Source organism: Tympanuchus pallidicinctus, unplaced genomic scaffold (assembly GCF_026119805.1).
Source record: "Tympanuchus pallidicinctus isolate F22 unplaced genomic scaffold, pur_lepc_1.0 scaffold22, whole genome shotgun sequence".
Taxonomy (NCBI): domain Eukaryota; kingdom Metazoa; phylum Chordata; class Aves; order Galliformes; family Phasianidae; genus Tympanuchus; species Tympanuchus pallidicinctus.
Window position 1 is genome coordinate 14,082,451 of NW_026294739.1, and position 9,660 is coordinate 14,092,110.

General features: G+C 46.7%; 1 long non-coding RNA gene across 1 annotated transcript; it reads left to right on the plus strand.

Moving 5' to 3' along the window:
* Positions 1–1,215: 1,215 nt before the first annotated feature.
* On the plus strand, positions 1,216–8,973 carry LOC128082479 (uncharacterized). The gene is made up of 3 exons (XR_008207691.1): positions 1,216–2,216; positions 3,505–3,722; positions 5,314–8,973. It is a non-coding gene; the product is annotated as an uncharacterized LOC128082479 (long non-coding RNA).
* The last annotated feature ends 687 nt before the right edge of the window (positions 8,974–9,660 follow it).

The window sequence follows — 9,660 nt, forward strand, 5'->3', positions numbered from 1 at the left end:
GTCTTGGAAACACTGCCTGTCTCAGGGCAAAACCAGCAAGCAGTAGCGCAGCCTCTGCGCACACACACACACACAAATGCACAGGCACATTTTCTCTAAGTGAATTTTTTCGCTGCAGTCTTTCTATGGTACCCAGACACTCCACAGCATTTTAGACATCAAATCCCTGTAATTGGGGTTGAGTCAAATGCACAGCGCTGCTGGTTTGGCTGATCTAGAGGATTTACACCCAACACCACAGTAAATCACAGCTGCACATTTGCAGAGATGGGATCGTAAAAGAGGATCACAGTACAGGCTCACCCCATGCGTACCTTATTCCCTCCTCACTCACAAATACTGAAGTGTTTTCTTACCTTTATTCCTTGCACCATCCCCAACAAAATCCATCTGATATTCCCTTGGAAAGTTCTCCTTTGTTCCACTGCATCCCTGTAAAGGTGCAATATTAAGCCTGCATTATCAGTATCTCTTCATCTGTAAATTGGTACAGTGGTTTTCTACCCATTATGAATTAAAGGCAACATTAAAAGTGTCAGCTGAGCAGGAGATAGCATCAAGAAAAAGACACATCTCAATGGAAGAGAATTTCTTTGTGCTTTTCCAGCTTATCTTCCTAGACGCACTGGTTTCTGACGTGCAGTCGTTGGAGAGCTGGAGATGTGGGGAACAAGTGTCACTTTGATGAGAAATTCATCACTAAGGAGTAAAGATAACAAATATTTTGCACACATCGTATCTGAAAGAAAGCTGCAAAATGAGGGGGGGTGCAGAACAGATCACAGGCACAAGCCTGACCCCATGGAGGAGGATTCTCCCAGTGGAGAAGGCACTGAGTCCCCCTGGTCTGTGCTGGAGGCAGCTCAGATGGGCACAGCTACCGTGCCAACTCTGCACCTCCTCCCCCTGCAGGCATCTCCTCATGGCTGAGCTGAGGGCTTTGCAAGCCCAAAGGGACAGGTGCCACAGCACTGACACTCCCAGCACTTGTGGGAACTAAAGAAGGAACCCCAGGTGCTGGCACTCAGGGCATATGTTGTTACCTCCCTTCTCTCTGATGGGTGCAGCTGGGCAGGGTGCAGCATTAACTCACCCCCGGGTGGAGACAGATGGTGGCAACTGTGCAAAAGGTAATGGGAAGAGATTAGGGGAGCTCAGGTGGTGCTGATCAATTCCCAGCCCTAAAAGCAGATGGGGGGAGAATGGGGCTCTTATTAAATGCATGGAGGAAGATAGAGGGGAGCACGCTAGCCCTAGGTCTTTATTGGATTCCTTGGCTGTTGCACTTCCTAAAGGATGCAAGTTTCTGGGGCTTCTGCAAAGCAGAGATCTCCTCATCCCTGGGCACTCACTGATGTCTTGACTGAGGATCCACTTAGCCTTCAAAAAACAGCAGTTCTTCTGTGTTGATGTGGCTTCAGGAGTACAGCTACAGGAATAGGAAGGACATGGTGGGACCAGGGCTTGAATATTCTTAAATCATTTCCTTTTTGCTTGAGGTTTTCTTCTTGGTTGCTATGCTTGAGCAGTGCTTTTGAAAGGAGCTTAATCCTGCCCGTTGCTGGAATGGAACCCATCACCAACAAGGACACAGGTGATCTAGAACTAGACGAAGTGATTTACTTTCTGCACTATCCTGTTTCAGCACGACAGCACTAGCAATCCTGGGCACCGTGAGCTGTGCAAATAGATGCCTAGAGATACCCTTGCTTTGCTGAGCTAAAAAGACAAGAAAGGCTTATTGCTTCCCTTTGATATGTGAGAATTATGGGCTAAAGAAATGAAGTGGCTGTATGTAATCCTTTGTCACACAGCCACCAAGCAGTGCCCTGGACTGGGAAGGCTCTTGCTGGGTGAAGCTGAATGTGGGATGACAGCACACGGCGGGGTCAACCTCCAGGGGCTGGAGCTGCTGAAGTGGGGGCAGCATTTGAGAGAGGATTTTTAGCCTCAGCTCCATGGAGAAGCAGCCTCTGCACTGGCCTCAGGGAGGCTGAGGGCTGTGGTGCCCCATGCTCAGCTGATTCATCTCCCCTCTTGCACTCAGTGACGTGGGCACACCCAGAGCAGTCCCCATTGGAGATTCATCTCACGTTCTGCAGGGGAACGTCAGTGAGAAGCCTCATGAAAGGATGTGGAACTGGATGCCAGATTTCCAACATCTGACAAAGAAACCCGCATGGATGGGGCCTCCTCCCTCACCACTCCAGCTGCAAGTAGGTGCTATGCTGTGCTGCGGGAGGCAATGCTCCTGTCCTCTTCCCTGACACAACCAGGCCTGCAGAGATGCTCCCAGCCCTCTTGTGCCCATTCCTCAGCCATTGTTAGGCTGCATCCCCTGGATATGGAGCAGAGTCAGAGAGTCCCTCCCAGCCCCATACTCAGCTCAGTGCTAAGGTGCTCAAGGTACAGCATTTCCTCCCTTATACAGCTCAGGGTTTTGCCTTCAACGGAAAGATTGTTCTTCCCCTCAGGCTGGGCCTTAAGGAAGAAAAGGATCCTCCTAGAAACTGGCTGTTGTGTTTGCAAGGCTCTTTCCTCTATTGGCAATTACGTTGTTGTTTATCATCTGTCTGAATTCCTTACTCAGTTGTTCAAAACCTCTCAGCAGGAATAGTGGGGGCAGAGGGAGGAGGGCTATGCCCACTTAAAGGCTCAGGGGACCCTATGTTACATCTTGGTGGCACTTGGGCACAATGTATAGCAATTACCGTTTCCAGGCTGCTGGGAGGCTGCATCTTCCTTAGCCTGAATAACTCGCTCTTAAGGGGCAGTGAGGGCTGGAGGTCATGCTGCTGGCTCAGACCCACCTGCAGAAGAGCAGGGTCTGCTGTGGCTCTTTAATGAAGCAGCCTGGGCATGGCACCGACCTCATGAGTTCCATCACTCGTGGTTGGCTGCTCTGGGCACCCAGCTGGTGGTGGTCCATTGGTGATGGTTAGGACCCCCCCAGTCAACCCCTGCTCAGACACATAGAGAGATTAGGAGCAACCAACATGGATGAACCAGAGCCTTCACTAAAGGAACGCAAGGAAAAGGCAGAAGCTGTACTCCCTGACACCTGCATTCAATGCTTAGAAAGCCATAACTGGGAAGAGCAGGTGTGCAGCCTGGATGTGATTCAGAAGGCAAGTAGTGGTGGATGCCCTCGCCTTCAGGCAGAGAGAGGGGAGGAGTGGAAACAGGAAGGAAAATGGAAGGGGAGCATTGGGGTGGCTCTCTGTCAGGGAGTGCTTTGATGTTACAGAGCTTAATGTTGGGAATGACAAGGTCAAATCTTTATGGTATGTGTGTCCAACCTTTCAGCTTCCCTGGCCTGCACTGAGTGAAGAGGAACTGTCTTGGGCCACGTGGGTTGCTCTAAAAGTAATGCCTCCTATTTATTTCCATGGAAACTACTGCAGATACAAAGAGCATGGTGACGCTGTTTGATAGAGCAAATCCTCAGCTACAGAACCCTATTTTTCAACATAGTCATTACCATTAGCTGTGCATTATTTCCAGCAATGAACAAGAGCTTGCATGCCACACTGCATGTAACAGTCTGTACCAGTGGAAGTGACTTGCTGTCTCCACTGCTGAAACTTTGTCAGACTGTCCCCTCTGCTGCCCTCTTTTCCACAGCAACAAAATGTAACACTGTGGGTGGGAAGGTTCAACCTCAACTGCCATACCACCAGTATCCACCTCTGACATCGTGGGACAACATAATAAAGTAGAAGGTATTACTTTTGGAGTAGCCTTCATATGTAGCATGTAATATGGTTAATTTAAGTAAGTAACAAAATTTATTTTAATGTTTAGTACTTTCAATTAAAAAATGAAGAAAGAGGGCTACAAAAACATAACTAGTAGGGTGTGCGACCTTATTTGTAGTGGAACTGATGCATCAACCTAGTTCCATGGTACTGGCTGTGATTCCTAATGAGTTCTCAAGGTGCTCATCAGTGATTTTTGGATGAAATTTTATTCTTCCTGTGCTTCATCCTTAATAATTTTTCACTGATGTATCTACTGCCAAAAAAAGTGGTGCCGTGAATAAGATGTGACTGTGAAGTGAGGGATATTTTTTCTTGTAAGAGAGGTCTCAAAGTCTGGTAAGGAGTCATATTTGAGCTGAATATCTGATGTCAGCTCTGTACATGCAATTCGAAAATTTGCAGATAATGTATTTATGTTGAAATAGGCTGAAAATAGAGTTGCAAATTTACCAAAAAAAGATGATTTTTTTTTTTTTTTCAGCAATCTCGTAACCTATTTTCAAATTCCTTTATCAAAATGGAAAGCAAGGCTGTATATTCTTCTCTTTTCACAGGGCTGTTCAGCAAGTGTGTTAAAATACATACAGTTATTTCCTGTATTTTGAATTATGCCCTTGCCATGCTGTGGTTTCAGCCCAGACAGCATTAATAGGGGAAAGTCATGGAGCAGATCACTTTGAGTATGATTATGCATTATGTGTGGAACAGTCAGGAGACCAGGCCAACAGGGGTTCATGAAAGGCACGTCATGCTTGACCAACCTATGATCTTCTATGACCCAGTGACCCATGTAGTGGGTGAGGGAAAAGCCATGGATGTGATTTGCCTAGTAGAACCTTTGACTGTTTCCCACAACTTTCTCCTGGAGAAGCTGGCAGCCCATGGCTTGGACAGGTCTACTCTTTGCTGGGCAAAAAGCTGGCAGGTCCAGGGAGTGGTGGTGAGTGGAGTTAAATCCAGCTGGTGGATGTACACTTGTGGTGCTGGTCCTCAGGGGTCAGTACTGGGGCCAGCGTTGTTCATTATCTTTATTGATGATCTGGATGAGGGGATGGAGTGTATGCTCAGTAAGTTTGCAGATGACTCCAAGCTGTCATCTGGGAGGAACTGTTGATCTGTCTGAGGGTAGGAAGGCCCTCCAGAGAGATCTGTATAGGCTTGATCAATGGATTGAGGTGAAGGGGATGATCTTCAACAAGACCAAGTGTTGGGCTCTGCATTTTGGTCATAACAACTCCATGCATCACTACAGGCATCACAGGGGCAGAGTGACTGGAAATCTGTTTGGAGCTGGCTGAAAGCGAGCTATCTGGAGCACAAGTCTTGTAGTGGCTAAGGAAACTGGGATTGTTTACTATGAAGATGAGGAGGTTCAGGGATGTATCAGAGCAAGCAAGACCTTCTCCTCACACATCAGTCGGCAGGTGGTATGAAGCTCTAGTCAATAATGGAACAAATCTGGCATGTGTAACGGGTTATCTGGGAGCTGGCACTGTAGGCATGCAGACCCCAGGAAAATGTCTGAGTTTCTGCTTTTGTTGCTGTTTTTCAGGAGAGGAAAGAGTGGGAGAGTGGTACTGGAGGAGCACAGGTCCCAGCTGAGAAGTGTCAGAAGAGTGCACGTCCCTGGGCAGGGCACAGCTCAGGCCTGGGCTCAAGTGAGTGTGCAGAGAATGACTGCTTCCCCAGATAGATCAGGGGGATGATGCCCTTCCCAGCCAAGGAGGACCTATGTCTTAGAACTTGGAGAGTACTCAGCAAGGAGCTGTCTGAAGATGTCAGAACAGCATCTCTGCATTTCTGTGATAGGCACTAGCTCTTACAAACTGATCAGGTGCAAAAGCTGTCATAGGAAATAAGAAAAGCCATTTCTGTTTTGGTAAAACTAGTAAGAGGTAGACTTTTACACCCAACTCTGTGAAACAGAAAAAGTTCAAGAGCAGAGTTGCTGTGGACATCCACAGAACATCAGTGCCTAATCCCAATTCAGCCCTTCCACACTGCCCAAGGAGCACTCTGCTATTTTCGTTGTATACGCCCTTGATTTGTCTTTGACTTTCCTCTTGTCTGTAAGTTCCTGTAGGTAGCAGCCCCCAGTCTTTTGTTCTGTAGAACTGTGAACACTGTAAGGATATCTGCTAAATTACAAAGCTTATTTTCAGTTAGTCGTTTCAGCCAATACCATTTTTAATTAAAATGCATTTTAACAGAAATGCATGGTCTGAGCATTGGCCAACAACCAAAAAAAAAATACACCCCAGAGATCTCCAAGTTCTCTGAATGGCCAAAATGTCTTGTTTGCTTCAGGCTGTAATTGACTCCGCTGCTGCAGGGTCACACAGAGTTAGAAACTCTGCCCTCTTCACACAGAGCCATACCTGCCCTGGGGCTGCTCCAGGGCACATGAAATCAGTGCCTGGTATGACCACATCCATTTGCTGGCTGGGTAACTGGAGAAGAGACAATGTGGCTGAAGAGTCTATGGGTTTTTATTCTTTGATTCCTTCCTGCTTTGTCCTTGGGTTGCTCTTTCTTTGTGCTGAAGGACTTTAACTGCTTTGAGGCTGGAGGAGAGCATGTAGCTCAAATTCAGTATAAATGTGTGACCATGATGTTGCCATTCAATTGCACATTCATACCCATGTTGAACAGTGAGGCCAAGCAAATGGATGTGGTGTTCCAGGAGATTTCCTACAATGGTGGTCTCCCCTCTGGCTGGCTAACCAGTCCCTCATAAGCAGGTGCTTTTATATCTTCCTCTCCATTGGCTGCAGAAAATGCTCTGTAAGAATGAGCATCATTCCAGCATGGTTATCAGGGAGTGCTTTCTAGCTACTGGCCTGTCATTCTGTCCACACTGGTTGCTGCCCTTGCAGAAGTTGCAGAGACTGTAGGAAATGGGGGAAAGTCAGGCATTCCAATCCCTTCAGCATTTGCCAAGCAGACAGACTGCTCCCTGGAGTCCTGCAGGAGCAAGTGACCTTGCATATTTGCCATACGTTGTTACGTGTACCCATCAGTGTCCAGTGGGAGTACCTATTCCAGCCAACAAGGTGATGATCTGCAAAGTACTCTTTCTTGTGCCTCCTTGTGCCTGAAAACAGCAGGTAGTGGGGTTTTGTGGTCTAACGTGCTTAGGTGCACATTTTGGATTTTACCCAACAATCACGTTTATGCTCATGATGCTAAGGAAGAGAGCAACATCTGGAAATATGATTTGCTTTCAGGACATGACCTATTTCCAGCACAGACAGCTCAGCCTGCCAGAAAACCCTGCCTTCTTATTAGGGGGTCTGCAGAACACAGAGGGCCACAGCTATCACTAGTGAAGCAGTGCTTAAGGAATTGGTCCTACTTACACAGGAGGAAACCTCAGGGTCCTGAGATGATCTGGTCACCACTATGGGTTCACTATGGTTTTCTCAAGGACAGTTCCATCTTCCTCCATTCCACTTCACCGCCAACCATCATCATCCTCTACAGCTGTGGGGAAGAGCAAATAGCAAAAAAAGTGCTGGGGTTGGTAGGTGAAAAAGAAGAGCTGTGAATTGCTCAGGAGGGGAGAGCTGATGGGTACCTTTTGCTCTTTCCTGGTTCAGGTCAAACTCCCTCTTCCATTTGCTGGAATCGTGACCAAACTGCACGCTCAGGAGACAGCAGGGTCAGGGAGATCAAAGAATTATAAATAAATGCAGTATAAACAAATCAATCAGAGAGATAAAACATTAGACAGAGCCGCACTAATTAAAAATATAATAATCCACATAACGGACATTTGTTTTAAATGGTGCAATTACAGCTTTTAATCATCTTGGTTTAAATTAACGGCAGCAGCAAAGTGGCTGTGCAAACGTGTTCCCTGTAATGAACTGATATTAGAAAGCCAGCTCGCTGATCTCTCCCTCTCTCAGGCTAATTCTCCCTCCGCTTGTTGTAAAATAACCTTTTGATGTCGTTTTCTTGTGGAGTCTTGAAGATGAAGACACAGTATCAGAGCTAAATTAAATCCCCTTCACATATTTCTCTTCTTTCAAGCTGTAAAAATTGCTGGTATCAGTCATTCAGCCTCTAGTGCTGACGCAACCACACTCGAGGAGAACATCTGGGGGCCCCAAGAGTCATTATAAGGAGAATAAAATCCCATACTACAATCAGTCAGCAATTAAAAGACAGGATGCAGGAGGGCTGATCCTGCAAGATGGTCAACTTGTGATCCTCTGGGTCTCTTTTCTTCTTCTCTGACTAGATGAAGAGGAGGCTAGCAAGTTCCTAAATCTGCTCCTATCCATGCAAATGGTCTTGGAAGTAGATCCTTCGGGTTCAGATCTATGCAGAAGTCACAGGTTTAGCACCTGCTCACAGCCAGGTCTGTGGCACTGGAGGGCTGCTCCTGAACTTGGCCCTGGTGTTTGAACAGCTATGGTGTGGCTGAAGGCTACGTGTGGTGTACGAGGTGGTGCCCCCATAGGAGAGGGGCTCAGTGTTGCCACCACCAAATCAAAGGCATGGTATCTCTGTGTCCTGCTCAGTTCTGACCTACTGAAGCAATGCCTCTTACCTCTCCTTAGCAATCTGCATGTTTTTCCCCACAAACATGTAACTACAGCTGCCCTATAAAAGCATCTTTCCTACAGAAGAGCTCAGTGCCTACCAGCCAAGATGCCAGCCAGTGCTCAATGCAATGACAGAAGTGAGGAAATTGATGAAGTCAAAGCCATCCAGACAAATCTGTCTCAAGGTGGGTTTAAACCAGCTGCCCAAAAGAGATGAATCTCCACTGCCTGCAGAAAGAGCTCAAGGAGCTCCCAGCAGTCGGTCCCACACATCACGCTGGTGACAGCGCAGTGCTGGTCCTGCTCCCTGCATTAGGATGCGTCACGTCTCAGCTGGGTGTCCTTACGGGCTGCAAAGGAGGAAAAAAACACCAAGCAAACATGGAAAAATAGTCATTTTGGAATCGTGGAAAGATTTCTGTGTGGGAAATGTGCAGGGAGAGCATCCATGTGAGTGTGTGCATGTGTGTGTGCCTACACACATTTCTGCCTGCGAAAGTCATGGCTCCGGAGCTGCTCACCCACCCACTGCTGGGTTTTGGCCATTGCCACCAGGCACAATCACCGACCTGTGTGCATTGTTCTGAGCACACAATTAAAACCAGGAGCCCTTTGCAAAGAGGATTCTGTCTTGCTAATTAGCACCAAACCCTCTTCATTTTCCTGTTTACCCAAAGAGTGTGCAAACACAGAGCAAGAGAGTCACACGGTCTTGAGTGCCGCAATGGGCAATGCAATTACCTGTCCTGCACATTAGGATTAATAAATATTAGCTTTACTTGCGTTTTTACTGTCCACCTAAGATGGAAACAATGAGCTTTGCCACTTAATCAAATTAGAACCATAAAATAATTTCCCTTTTAGAAGGTTCACTTCTGTTTCTCTGGCAATTAACGCTGATGATTTGAGTCCCATCTTTAAAACATTTTGAAACTGGGAAAATGGCAGAAATGCCACAGTGCATTAATGGAGCCCTAATACACATCAGGTAATAAAGCTTGGAGAGCCTGTTTACTCAGAGCACTCTAATTATTTGAGAGCTTTCTTTAATAAAAGACAACAAATTCAACATGTGAAAATTTTTATCTCATTTGAATTAATTTTTAAAAACAAACGGGGGAAAAAAAAAAAAAAGAAAAAAGAAGCACCCTTTTGAAGTGTTGCTTTGAAATTCCCTGCAGACAGATCAGGCCCCAGGCAGACATGGAGGAGAAAATTCCTCCTCCTGTTTTTTCTCCTGCTTTTATTGCTTTGGGGTGGGCAGGGCTGAGGGGCCAGGTTGGAGCATCATACAGTCACCCTGACACCCCCCAGGGCATCAGTGCCATCCTATCATGGACCCTTCA